Raw genomic sequence first — 14,723 nt, forward strand, 5'->3', positions numbered from 1 at the left:
TTTTTCCCCAAAAAATTATTTATTTATTTGAGAGAGAGAGAGACAGCACAAGCAAGGCCACAGCAGTGGGAGAGGGAGAAGCAGGCTCCCCACCGAGCAGGGAGCCCAATGCGGGGCTCGATCCCAGGACCCTGAGGTCATGACCTGAGCTGAAGGCAGACGCCTAATGGCTTGAGCCACCCAGGTGCCCCAGGACCCTGATATTTGTCAGTGCAGCAATGCACCAGCCTCAGGAGAGGAACTAGAGTCTGCCAGCCGTGGTGGCTCACCTGTTCTCCTCTGCCCGATGCTTGTTCTCAAAAACTCCTGTGCAGAAAAAGTGGCCACGTGGCCAGTTCTGGGCAAGGGAGCTCTGCTGAGTGGCCTTGCCTTCCGCTCCGTCCTGCCCGTGTGTCATTACGGTACATGCAGCTGAGGCTGTCATCCTGGAGGGTAAAGCCAACGAGCTAAAGATGATGGAGGGGAAAGAGAAACAGCCAGGCTCCTGCACGACCCTAATCCAGCTGTGGAACCCCTGGGGCTGCGGGGCAGGAGGCAGGTGCTCACTCACACCCGGCACAGGGCAGATCCCAGGGGCCCCAGGGCCGGCTCTCCACCATGTGTCCTTTCTACCCTGCGACAGATCCAGGCCGCTGCAGGAGTGGGGTCGGAGAGATGCCTGCCCGGACCCCCTGCAGCCTCCTCCTCAGCCCTGCCCAACACTCACACAGCCTGCTGCCCCGCGGGGCCTGTCCCTGCCACCTCCCACACTGGCTCAGCAGCCCTGCCTTTGAAACCCCCCCTAAGGGCATCATCATGCCTAGAGGGGTCCTTGGGAGCCTCTGCTTCCACCTCCCAGCTCCCCCTGGCCTCCCCCCTTCACTTACTCCGGCCTAGGCTCCCGGCCTTCTCCAGGGCAGTAATAAGCCAAAGCTTCTAGACCTCAGAACAGTGGTTTGCCAATTTTTGGGGGGATGGGGGGGTGACTCATTTGATAAAATCACAATCAGTACTTTTTAAAAACGAAATACAATTTAAAAAAAAACTGATTTGTCAAGATGCCTGGGTGGCTCACGGTTGAGTATCTGCCTTTGGCTCAAGTCGTGATCCCGGGGTTTCGGGATCGAGTCCCACAATGGGCTTCCCACGGGGAGCCTGCTTCTCCCTCTGCCTGTGTCTCTGCCTCTGTGTGTGTTGGTGTCTCATGAATGAATAAATAAAATCTTTAAAAAAAAAAAAAAGAAAGAAATTCTGTGTACTCATATAGATACTGATTGTTAAGGAAAATGTATTTCTTGGGCAGCCCGGGTGGCTCAGCGGTTTAGCGCCACCTTCAGCCCAGGGATGATCCTGGAGACCTGGGATCGAGTCCCACGTCGGGCTCCTGCCTGGCGCCTGCTTCTGCCTCTGCCTGTGTCTCTGGCTCTCTCTCCCTCTCATGAATAAATAAATAAAATCTTAAAAAAAATAATAAAATGGATTTCATACTGAGATTATGGTTACCACACTTAGAGAAACGTGCTCCGTGAAGTTCCCAGCACACGCCCAGAAAAAACTGGTGTTGGGCCCCTGCTCCTATCCCCCTCCCCACCTCTGCCTCACATCCTCTTCAGGAAAAGACCCCTGTGTTCAACCAGCTGCTCGGATCCAAGCCCCTGGCCTGGTGCTGGACTTCTCTGTCTCCCCTTCTCCCACGGCCACGTCCACATTCAATCCGACGGCAAATTTCCCATTTCTTTCCTTCAAGATATACACAGAATCTGGCCCACGTGTGGGGCCACAAGGCTCTGGGTCACAGGGCAGGCTCACCTCTCACCTTGATCAGGACTCATCTAGCTAGCTCCGGGACAGCAGGACCCAGGCAAAGCACCCCACGTATAGCAGGTGCTGCGCCCAGTAGGTCCTCATCCCCGGGCTGACTGCGCTGCCTCCCCAGGCCCCTCTCTGTGTGGGTGGAAGGGGCAGGGCTGGGCTTTGAAGTCACTTGGCCAGCCTCCTTCCACTGTCTTCTTCCAGCACACCCCTCCACCCCCCCACCCCAGGCAGCCTGTTATCTGATCTCCCTCATGTGGGCCCCTTGCATCCCCTCCTCCAGGCGACAGGGCCTCTGGAGTTTTTAAGAAGTTGAGCCCAGCAGCTCCACGCCCTGCCGCCAACTCCCCCCCTTCCAAGGCTGGTCAATGCCAGGCTGGTGGCACCCTCCCCGCATTCCATGGACAGAGCTGTGAGAGCTGATTCATCCCAGGGACAATCTCCAGATCCCAGATCTCCAGTCCCCAAGGGACCCTCCGGGACCTCTCTGTTCACTTCTGGGGTCACGACCCTCACTTCAGCCTGGCCGGGGCACAGCCAGGCTAAGGGGTGATGAGTGATGCCTTCGACACACTGGAGGTCATTTCACTAGCCTCCAGGGGTTGTGGCCGGGCCAGACAGCAAGCCTCCTCGGGGTTTGGGAAAGAATGCAGCAGGGAGCTGGGCAGCAGACAGACCAGCTGACGCCAATCCAGCTGTGAGCAAGCCGGTAGCAGAGCAGATTTCCTCTGATTTCGCCGAGTGTGAAATTGCACACATATGAGGTCATGGTACGCCCTGACCTGGGATGCAGGCCCGAGGACCCCCACTTTACAGCTCAGGAGCCCCTTTGTTATCGTAACTATTTTAAAAGGGCTCAGCATTCCGGGGCCTTTTTCTGGGGTTTTTGTTGTTGTTAATTTTTTTTTCATAGCTAGAAAGTTGTAGCTCCAATCCAGTCCCAAACCTCTGGCCAAGAATTAACCTCACCTTGCCAGTAAAATTTTCCTTATAAGTGTCTTTTAATGCCCAATTGTAAGCAAGGCTTAAAATGAAAAAGAAATCTTGGGCGCCTGGCTGGCTCATCAGTAGAGCACGACTCTTGATCTCAAGGTTGTGAGTTCAAGCCCGCATGGGGAGTGGAGCCTACTTAAAAAAATAAATAAAAGAAGAAAGTCAATTGAGGCCACAGAATTAATACTCCTGTGTTATGTTTAAGAATCATCCGGGATATTCGGTATTTAAAGTTATTTAAATGCTTAAGTAATGCTTAAGAGAATTTGGCATAAGCAAAAACATGACCCATTTATCCTGTAGATGCGAGTCTTCCGACGGAAAGTGCGTAATTGAACAATCCATTATTATACACTAGTGATTTTTCACTGAAATGTAAAAGAGAATTTTTCTAGGTGAGTAAACGGTACTGGAATGTTTAAAAGATCTTGATACTTTTATAATTTATTATAAGAGTTAAGCACCTGGAAAGCTTTTATTTCTTAGGCGATTCTGTTGAGCTTCCAAGAAAATCGAACAGTTTAAAATTGTGAAAGCAGAACGTTTAAGGGAAATTAATTAACTAAGATTCTAAATGGGCTACGAAGCGGTTGAAACTGGCAGGGGTTGAACATTAATCAAAGACCTCCCCCAAAGGTGACTGGTAAAATTTACTAGATTTAAAATAGAATAATATTTGGAAATAGAACTTTGAAGCTTAAGGAAAATAATGGGTTTTTTTCACTGGTAGTTCTTTTATTTATTTTATTTTATTTATTTATTTATTTATTTATTTATTTATTTGGTGTCTTTTAAGTAGGCTCTGTGCCCAGTAAGGGGCTTGAACTCATGACCCTGATATGGAGAATCACATGAGCCAGCCAGGCATCCCCCCCACCATCTTTTTTTTAAAGTATATTGGTAGTTTTAATACATAGAAGATTAACTTAAAACAGTCATCAGGGGCACCTGGGTAGCTCAGTCAGTTAAGCATCCAACTCTTGATTTTGGCTCAGGTCTTGATCTTAGGGTGGTGAGATCAAGCCCCAAGTAGGGCTCCATGCTCAGCTTATTGGGGTGGGGGGTGTCTGCTTAAGATTCTCTCTCTCCCTCTGCCCCCACCCCACCTCCCCTAAAATAAATAAGTAGAAAAAAAAAACAGTAATGAGTCTTTTCTGTCCACAAATGTCCCCCCTAATGATACCAGAATGCTCGCATGGATGCTCCGTCCTCTGTTGCTGTCTAGAGGCCATTTCCCTCGCCAGGATGAGTTACTGACTTTCCTTTAGAGAAATGGGGCTGGACACAGCTGATTAACCCCCAAATCTACCTCCCCTTAGTCCACTGTTGTGGGAGGCACCCGTGAGATGGCCCCAGTGATCCCACCTCCGGTGTCCCTGCCCTGCACAGTCCCCTCCTCTGGAGGATGGGCTGGACCTAGTGCCTCGCTTCTAGCAAATAGAACATGGGGAAGTGACGGGATGTCGCTTCTGAGATTAGGTTGCCGGTGGACTGAGGCTCCCAGGTTGCTTGCACTGCTCTCTTGCTCAGTGGGAAGCCATGCTGCGCGCTGCCCTGTGGAGAGGTCCACATGGCAAGGAATTGATGTCTCTGGCCAACAGCCAGCAAGGGCCTGAGGCCTACCAACAAGCATGCCAGTAAAGCACCCTCCCGTGGTTGGTTTGCGATGACCATAGCCCTGGCCAACACCTTACTACTAATTTTGTCTGTTGTTTTGAGTCACTAAGTTGGGTGCGGGGGGCGGGGGGGTAGTTTGTTACACAGCAGTAGCTAACTAACACAATAGTAATAGAATCTTGGGGCACCTGGGTGGCTCAGTGGTTGAGCGTCTGCCTTTGGCTCAGGTTGTGATCCCGGGATCCTGGGATCGAATCCTGCATCCTTTCTCCCTCTGCCTATATCTCTGCCTGTGTCTCTCTCTGTGTCTCTCATGAATAAATAAATGAAATCTTACAAAAAAAAAAAGTAATAGAATCTTATTAGGCATAAGACCCCCCCCCAAAGAAAACTTAAATTTCCCACACTCCCTTGCAGCCAACATGGTCGAGTGTGGTAGTCCTGACAAGCCCATCTGACCATGTAGACAAGACCAATGCCCAGAAGATACCAAGATCCCTGACTGATTTCATGGAGCAGAGCCATTTTTATCAGCCTAGAAAGAAATAGGGAGAGCAAAATAAACTTCTGACTTGGATCTCTGTTAAAAGAGCTAAATCTGGGCAGCCCGGGTGGCTCAGTGGTTTAGTGCCGCCTTGGGCCCAGGACCTGATCCTGGAGTCCTGGGATCGAGTCCCGCGTCGGGCTCCCTGAATGGAGCCTGCTTCTCCTTTTGCCTGTGTCTCTGCCTCTCTTTCTGTGTGTGCGTCTCTCATGAATAAATAAATAAAATCTTAAAAAAAAAAAGAGCTAAATCTCAGCTTTTCCAAAACCCAAAGATACTCTGTATAATGTTTTAATCAACAACCCCCCCTCACTTTTTTGTAAATGAGCCTCATTCTTTTTTTTTTTTTTCTTTTGACCGAGGAGGCCAGGGCCCCCCCTAGCCTCATTCTTATCAACAATAAAATGATAACCAAGATCTTCTAGTTTGGTGTACTTAGTACATGCCTTTGGTTCCCCACCCCCCAAAACATATTATAATTGTTAATAAATAGATATTCTCTCATATAAATCATAGAGCGGGGATCCCTGGGTGGCTCAGAGGTTTAGCACCTGCCTTCGGCCCAGGGAGTATTCCTGGGGTCCCGGGATCGAGTCCTGCATTGGGCTCCCTGCATGGAGCCTGCTCCTCCCTCTGCCTGTGTTTCTGCCTCTCTTTCTCTCTGTGTCTTTCATGAATAAATAAAATCTTTAAAAAAAAATCATAGGGCACCCCGCTGCTAGCATACAGGCCACCAGTCATATAAACATGGCTCTTCTTTCCTTTCCCCAGGGAAGTATTGTTTCTCAAGGCTAGATTCATACATTTCTTTTCAAATCCTCTTCTCACGGGCCAGCAGAACCTCTGGCAACCCACTGGCTCCCAGTACCTCAGCTGGCCAGCTTGATAAAAGCTACTGGCTGCCTTTCTTTCTAAGCCTCAGTCTTCAAAGGAGAGCCAGGTTACAGACACTTGGTATTTGGCCAGTGCTGCCTTAGAGAAAACTTTGCACAGCATTTCCCCGGAAGTATGATTTGTGTGGGCAGGACCCGAGCCCACAGTTTTCAGAGAGGCCCTGTGGTGAGCAAGCACCAACGGGTGACCCCAAGGTCTTAGCTCTCTGATTCAGCGGGGCCTCTCCTGCTGGGGTGGCCAACCTCATAAAGTGATGGCAGGGGGAGTTCACAGACAGCCAACGCCTCAATGGATCCATTTACAAGATTCAACACACACAAAGCCTTAGGAAAGCCTCTGCCGGGGGAAGGGGGCTCTGAGGGTAATAGTGGTTCTTATGCTTGTAGATGGGTCAGCCCAGGATAGCAGTTGCAGGCTCCCGGGTCGGAACCCTGGCTGCTCCCCTTCTGGAGCTGGCTTGGCCTGTACCTTCAGGATAGCAGTGGAACCTGCGTCAGAGGGGTGCTGGGAGCCTTACATGGGACAACACACCTAGGGCCTTTGGCCTCACACTTGGCATTCTGATTTCAGAACCAACAAATAGAGGAATTGCTATGTAATAACTAGGAAGGTGGACACTACTCTGATCATAAAAGAACTATGTTCTGTGGTAAGCTGAATAATGACCCCCATCATCTAGGTCCTAATCCCCAGAAATTGTAAATGTCACCTTATATGGCACGAGGGATTTGACAGGGTCTGAGAGGGGGAGATGCTCCTCGATCACCCAAGTGGGCCCTCAGTGAAATCACACGCATCCTTATGAGGGGGCCGAGGGAGAGGAGGGGAGCCCAGGCTGGAGCACTGTGGCCATAAGCCAGGAGTGCCTGCCACCCCGGAAGAATCTGGAAAAGGTGGCAAACAGATTCTGCCCAAGAGCCTCTTCCAGAAGGAATGCTGCCCTGATACCTTGACTCCAGCCCAGTGAAATCCAATTTGGATTTCTGACCTCCAGAACTATAGGAGAATAAATATGTAACATTTTAAACCACTAAATCTGGGGCCTTTTGTTGTAGCAGCAACACTAAGACATGACCGGCCAGCTCTGCTTCTGAGAGTCTTTTTCTCTTCTCAGGGCTCAGGGCCCAGTTGAGGCCTAAGTGCTTTGAAAGGATTGTCCTGGCAATGTGGGGAAGGCAAAAGAAAAATTAAATCTCCTTACTTCCTACAGCCCACTGACAAGCCCTTGAAATAGGCAGAGTGACTTTCCTCTAGGAGCTCAGCTGCCTTGATGTTAATACTTTGCTAAGAGCAAAAGGCAGCCCAAGCCTGACCCCCAGGATCTTTTAAGTCTCCTTTAATATATAAAAATTCCTTTGGAAACTTCCTTTATCTCTACCCTCCAAGATACATGTTGACGATCATCTCCCAAGCACATGGCCCACCCATATACATCTAAAGGGTCTCATGACTTATGTTTTTATTGGACAGTAATAAATGACCTTTTCCCAACAATAGCTAGTCCCTCAAGGTCCTGGAAACCTCGCTTCCAAATTACTTTGAGACTTACATAATCCCTAACCCCCTCCCAACATGAAAGTACATAATGGGCCACTCCTCATGACCCCAGTGTAGCCTTTTCTCCCCACGGATCCTGTCCCTGTGCTTTCATAAAACCCACCTTTTTGCACCAAAGACCTCTCAAGAATTCTTTCTTGGCCATCAGCTCCAAACCCCAACATCTTTCCTACATCACCAGGAGCTACCACCACACACACTCACAGGGCCAGGCCTGCATTTTGTCAGGTGATGGGCCCATGCATACCACTGCTCGGGGCGGAGACGTGAAAGAGAATGTACCCGATAGACAGAGTGTACCTCCTCCAGCCACTCCCCACCATCTGAGAACCTGGGCCACGCTGCTGGGCCTTTCCACTGCGAAGGGGTGCTGGAAAATTAGACTTTTAGGTGACATCACTCCTGTGGTTTTTCACTGTTTGCAACCAACAGACCTCTTCTTATTTATTTATTTATTTTTTTGAGAGAGAGTGAGCCCAAGTGGGGGTGGAGGTGCAGGGGAAGGGCACAGAAAGAGAGAGAGATTGAGCGAGAGAATCCCAAGCAGGCCCCACACCCAGCATGGAGCCCAACTTAGGGCGATCCCACAACCCTGAGATCATGACCTGAGCTAACCAGGAGTCAGACGGTTAACCAACTGAGTCACCCAGGAGCCCCCTAATAGACAAGTTTTATTTTCTTTTTTTAATTTTTAAAAAGATTTTATTTATTTATTCGTGAGAGACGGAGAGGGAGAGGCAGAGACACAGGCAAAGGGAGAAGCAGGCTCTCTGCGGGAGCCCGATGTGGGGACTCGATCCTGGGTCCTGGGATCACGCCCTGAGTAAAAGGCAGACGCTCAACCGCTGAGTCACCCAGGCGTCCCACTAATAGACAAGTTTTAAAACATAGCATGTGACCAGTAATCACCGCAAAGTGGGCAAAGGTTAATTCACAGACAAATCATGGGAAAAGAAATGCTAAACATTCTTAAATACAAGAAAAGATGATCAGCCTCCTTATCATGGGAGAAATGCAAAGTAAGACCATAACGAGTTCCCATTTTTTCACTTCTCAGGCCCAAATTTAGAACGTTTGCTAACACACTGAATCGGCAAACTGGTAGGGGCTTGATATCTCAGGTCCTTATGTGTAAATGATGTTCAGTATTTCATTTTTAAAAATGCTTTTAATTGAAGTACAGTTGACATTCACTTCAGGCGTACAACATAGTGATTTGACAACTGACACATCTTAATGGTTGGTGGGAAAATAAATTGGGGTTGTTGACAACACTTCACATCTAACAGAAGGGCTATCATAGAACAAAAACGGGGAGGGGCCCTACCGAGTCAGTCAGTTGACACACCGACTCTTGATTTCAGCTCAGGTCATGATCTCAGGGTCATGGGATCGAGCTCCACATTGGGCTCCGTACTGGGTGTGGAACCTGTGTAAGATTTTCTCACTCCTTCTGCCCCTCCCACCACTCACACTTGCACATGTGTGCTCTCTCTCTCAGAAAAATAATAATAATAAAAAGGGGAAACAAGTGTCGGTGAGGATGTGGAGAAATCAGAGCCCTCATTCGTCGCTGACGAAGGTATAAAATAGTGCAGCCGCTGTGGAACACAGTTTGGTTGGTCCTCAAGAAGATAAACATGGAGCTACCATATGACCCAGCCATGTGGTCTAGGTATCTTCCTGGAAAAACTGAATACAGGGCTGAAGCAGGTACTTGCAGGTGAATGTCCATACCAGCTTTATGCCTAGTAGCCAAGAGGTGGACAGACACCAGACATCCATCAACTGATGAACGAATTAACACAATATAGCACATCCAGACCATGGAATATTACCCCTCCGTAAGAAGGAAGGAAGAAGAAGGATGGATGAACCTGGGAAGCGTTATGCTAAGCAAAAGCCAGACACAAGAGAACAAATATCCTATGATTCCATTTACATGAAATATCTAGAATAGGCCAATTCAATAGACACAAAAAGTAGCTTAGACGTTGCCAGGGGCTATGGGGAGGAGGGAGTGAGGAATTATTGCTTAATGGGTACAGAGTTATGGTTTGAAGTGATGGAAAATTGGAGAAACAGAATAGGAATGGTTGCCAAGCATTAAGAACACAAGCTAATGCCCCTGCATCATGCACTTAAAAAGGGCTAAATTGACAAATCTGGTGTTACTTTTTTTATCACAATAAATATGGTTGGGATTTTATTAAGCTGCAACAACGAAAGGCCTTGGGTTTACCTGGATAGAAACAGGTCCTGCTCAGGACAAAACACCGCAGAGTCCACCCCGCCAGCCTCAACTATGGGAGAAGGTGCTCAGAAGACATGAGACTCTGAGGGGAAAGCCTGACCCGGGCCCTGACCCAAACCCATGTGCTTGTTCAGAGCCAAACCCGCAGACGGTCCCTGAGCAACCATCACGTCAGAGGAGGGCTCCTGGGGTGGGTGCTCCCTGGTCTCATCACTGATCCTGAATCACTGGCCATCCTGAAACCGGATCCACCTACACCAGAACCTCAGCAGCCCTGAAGCGGTAACCCTGACTCTTCATGGTGGGTGAGTACAAGCAAACTCCCTTGGAAAGAAGAATACAAATTGGAATGGCAATAATAAAGGAACAAATTTAAAGGGCAGCCCGGGTGGCTCAGCGGTTTAGCGCCACCTTCAGCCCAGGGCCTGATCCTGGAGACCCAGGATCGGGTCCCCAGTCGGGCTCCCTGTGTGGGCCTGCTTCTCCCTCTGCCTGTGTCTCTGCCTCTCTCTGTGTGTGTCTCTCATTAATACATAAATAAATAATTTTTTAAAAAAGAAACAAATTTAAAGCCACGGTGTCAGCACATTTGTGACATGTGTCAGCACAAGTAATTAGTTTTATAATCATTATTAGATCACACACCAGCTTTGTCTGCTTGCTGATACTAGAACGGCGAAGAGTTGAAGGGGATCGCATTTGGCAGGGGTGTTTAAGTGGTAAGGGAAATCTGGTTGAGAGGAATAAGTGTTTAATGATTTTTTTTTTCAGAGCACAGAGATGAGTTAGTATTCCTGCCTGTACACAAGGCCCATGGATGGTAGAGAATCTAGAAGCATGGCAAGATGGCTGCTTGCATGCATTCTTGGTGAATAATGGGCAATTTTGCAGTAGCTAACATAATTTCATGCACATACCTTATTTTAAGTATCGCTTTTTTATGGAGATAGAATTCACAGAACAATAATATTAATCATTTAAAAGTGTATGACTCAGTGGTTTCTAGTATACTGACAACGTTGTGTAGTTATCATTCACTAATTCTAGAACATTCTATCACCTCATTCCTGGCAATCCCTGCAGTCCCTGGCAACCACTAATCTAGTTTCTGTTTTTACGAATTGGCCTATTCTGGTCATTCCACATAAAAAGAATCAGTACAACACGTGGTCTTTTGTGTCTGGCTCCTTTAACTTGCCACACGCTTTCAAGGTTCATCCATGTTGTAGCATGGATCAGTACTACCTCCTTTTTACGGCCAAATAAGCCATTCTGATCATTCTACTGTATTATATTTACTCATTAGTTCATGGACATTTTGGTCTTTCCTTCCTTGGGCTATTATGCATAATCTTGTTATGAACATTTGTGGGCAGCCCTGGTGGCTCAGAGGTTTAGTGGCGCCTTCAGCCCAGGGCCTGATCCTGGAGACCCGGGATCGAGTCCCACATCGGGCTCCCTGCATGGAGCCTGCTTCTCCCTCTGCCTGTGTCTCTGCCTCTCTCTCTCTCTCTCTGTCTCTCATGAATAAATAAATAAAATCCTAAAAAAAAAAAAAAAAAAAGAACATTTGTGTGCATGTTTTTGTGTGGACTTATGCTTTTTCATTTCTCTTCAGTATACACCTCGGAGTGGAATTGTGGGTCATGTGGTAGTTCTATGTTCAACTTTTGGAGGAACTAGCAGACTACACCATTTTTACATTTCCACCAGCATTCGTGTATGAGGGTTTGTTTGTTTAGAGTGTGTATTATGTGAAAATTCTTGTATATGTATAGAAAAGCTCTGCAAGAACATGTCACAATCCAGGGCAAAACTGGGAGCAGCTGAGGGCAGAGGCAGAAGAGAGATCAGCACTGGAAACCTTTTTGATACTTCTCAAATTTTATATAATACATGATATGATCCTGATAAAATAAATACAATGAGAAAGCTTTAAAACACTGGAAACTAGGGGCGCCCGGGTGGCTCGGTCGGTTAAGTGTCTGTCTTTGGCTCAGGTCATGATCTCAGGGTCCCAGGATCCAGCCCCACATTGGGCTCCCTGCTTGGTGGGGAGTCTGCTTCTCCCTCTCCCTCTGTCCCTCCCCATGCTCATGCTTTCTCTCTCTCACACACACACACATAAGTAAATAAAATCTTAAAAAAAAAAAAAAACAACAACATTGGCAGCTAAATAAAACTTGCGTGTAGACCTGATGTAACCCAGAGGCTGCCAGCCTATGACATCTGGCTTGTCCATTCCGACCCTCATTCATAAGGGAACTGACAACACAGTGAGACCGCTAGGGGACTTCCTCTGATCACTCAGGAATTGTCATCAGGAGATGCTTCTGCACCCTCACTAGTATAAAGTGAGAGAAGAAAAAGATAAATCAACCGACAATGGCCAAGGGCTTGGGAAGGGAGCTGAATTCATTTCCTGTTGCTGCTGCAACAAATTACCATAGCCTTAGTGGCTTAAAACTACAGAATTTCTTCTAGCACAGTTCTGGAGGTTAGAGTCCCAAGTGACTTTCACTGCGTTAAAGTCAAGGTGTTGTCAGGGCTGGTTCCTTCTGGAGGCACTGAGTGGAGAGCCCAGTGTCCTCGCATCTCTCGAGTTTCTAGTGGCCACCTTTACTCCTGGGCTTTTTTTTTTTTTTTTATTGGAGTTTGATTTGCCAACATATAGTGTAACACCCAGTGCTCATCCCATCAAGTGCCCCCCTCAGTGCCTGTCACCCAGTCACCCTGTCTCCCCACCTACCTCCCCTTCCACTACCCCTTGTTCCTTTCCCAGAGTTAGGAGTCTTTACTCCCAGCCAGATAATCTCCCCCATGTCAAGATCCTTAACTCAATGACATCTGCAAAAGCCCTTTTGCCATGGAAGGTAATATTCCCAAATTTCAAGGATTAGGGCATGGATACGTCTTTAGGGGGTCATTATTCGGCCACCGCGGAGACCATCCACACACCAGAGATTCTGACACATTTCTGGGAGACCGACCAGGTAAAGGCTTGGGAACATGATCCAGAGTGAGGAGGTCACTGCATTCAGGAAAGGGCTGCAGGGAAGAGGGAGACTGGTACGACCAGAGTTGCAGGAAGTACGTGAGAGTGAGAAAAGACAGCCAAGGAGGGCTCAGATGTTAGTCTGTACCTCGGCCTCCCCTCTTCCCCGGGCCACCCAACATTCACATACAGGAAAATAAGAACCAGAGGGCAGTTCCTTAAAGAGATCCAGCTCTCCAATAGCCTGAGATGCTAACTAGGGTGGGTGCTGGCTTCTGAAAAAAGCCAGTCCTAGTCTGGCACTGGTGGAGGCTGGGAGGGCAGCGCCAAGAGGGGCTCCTGGCCTCTCACCCACCCACATGTGAGGCCAGCCTGAAGGCAAGCCCCACACCCGGACACAAAGCTGCCATTCATGCTCCAGCTCAGGCCAGAGGCCCGGAGGGAAACAGTCCAGCATTTGTAACAGGAAGCACAGCCCCATCGCCTACAGACACTAGCCTTGTCGTCATCTGAGTTTGGCAAGGAGCAGGCAAGGATCACCACACAGGACCCAGTCGAGGTGGGCACGCTGTATTGACATGGACTTTTTTGAAAAGTACTGGCCAGTTACCTGGCATATATCCCCTGATTATTTATATATATACAATTATATATTATATGATTATAAATTATTATATATTATATATAAATATATGGTAATTGTTATATATTTTATATACTATATATAATACATATTATATATGTTATATATATGTATTTTCAATGTCTGATTGTTTCCTGGTAATTAAATGTTAACTTTTTTCCCCCTACAAGAATTCTGCATTCTGCATGGGTAATTTTATGTGCTTTCTCTAGTGTCACATCAAGAGATCCTTGACATCATGCTGTCCATCTATTGGGGATATTGTTTGATCATTTGGTTAAGAGGGTGTCACCCTCCTCACTAGGTAGGTACATTTTTCCCGTTAGCAATGAATAAGTCATCAGCTGGATAATAATTCTGGACTGTTCTCCAACATTTTACCAATGGTTTTACCATCCTTTGATGATCCTTTTTTTTTTTTTTTAGATTTTATTTATTTATCCATGAGAGACAGAGAGAGAGAGAGACAGAGGCAGAGACACAGCCAGAGGGAGAAGCAGGCTCCAAGCAGGGAGCCGGATGTGGGACTCGATCCTGGATCTCCAGGATCAGGCCCTGGGCTGAAGGCAGCGCTAAACCACTGAGCCACCCGGGCTGCCCTGATGATCCAATTATTTTACTGGGGACCCTCTGTGAGTTTTCCCCCTAATTTATCTGTAATAAACCACATTATTTGATGAAATAAATTGTTTAGTGCCTGTAAACTTGCATAAACTATGTAATCTGTACCTGGTCCACAGTAGGTGCTTAATAATGGTATCAGTTTTAAAAATCATCGCTGCGATTTGTTACGCACAAACCGACCTGCTTCATTAATTAGGCCCCCAAACTCTCCAAGCAGTAAGACACGACTAAAATGACATCAGGTTATTTATAACTTCTATTCCATTAAGTGTGTAGTCCTCTATATGCGCTTTGAAACAGAAATTCCACGTGGTGGTGGAGTACTGTCTGTACCCTGCTGGGAATACTGCAGAACCCGTATATGGCATAATCGTTCCACAGCCTTCTAAAATTAAAAAAAAAAAAAAATCCGCACTCCAAACCATATAGTTCTAAGTCTTTCAGGTAAAGGACGGTGTGTGGATCTGTACTAAAAATACGACCAATAATACCAGAGTTTTACAACCCACAGTAGAAAATGCTTCTTAAGGCGGTTGGTATCAACGAGAGGTCACGTTCATCCGGCGCCGCACGCGCAGGACCTCGCTCCATCCTCACGATGGCGCTGCGGCGCCTCGCTGGGTCTCCCCGCAGAGGGGACCTGGGGAACCCACGCTCCAAGCCTGGCCTGCCCTGTGACCCCCCCAAACAAGAGACTTGCAATGCGTGCAAAGACCACGTAACTCCAGGCCTCAGTGTCTGGTGAGCGTCGTCCTCGGGGTCACGCATATACGGTGCCTGCCACGGACTGGGACAGGCAGGGGAGGCCTGG

The 14,723-nt window shown here is 47.7% G+C and overlaps 1 long non-coding RNA gene across 1 annotated transcript; it reads left to right on the top strand.

Moving 5' to 3' along the window:
- The first annotated feature begins 12,761 nt into the window (after nt 1-12,761).
- Nucleotides 12,762-13,982, top strand: LOC112643899 (uncharacterized). The gene is made up of 3 exons (XR_003125957.3): nt 12,762-13,204; nt 13,501-13,592; nt 13,715-13,982. It is a non-coding gene; the product is annotated as an uncharacterized LOC112643899 (long non-coding RNA).
- Nucleotides 13,983-14,723: the final 741 nt, after the last annotated feature.

Source organism: Canis lupus, chromosome 1 (assembly GCF_003254725.2).
Source record: "Canis lupus dingo isolate Sandy chromosome 1, ASM325472v2, whole genome shotgun sequence".
Lineage (NCBI taxonomy): Eukaryota > Metazoa > Chordata > Mammalia > Carnivora > Canidae > Canis > Canis lupus.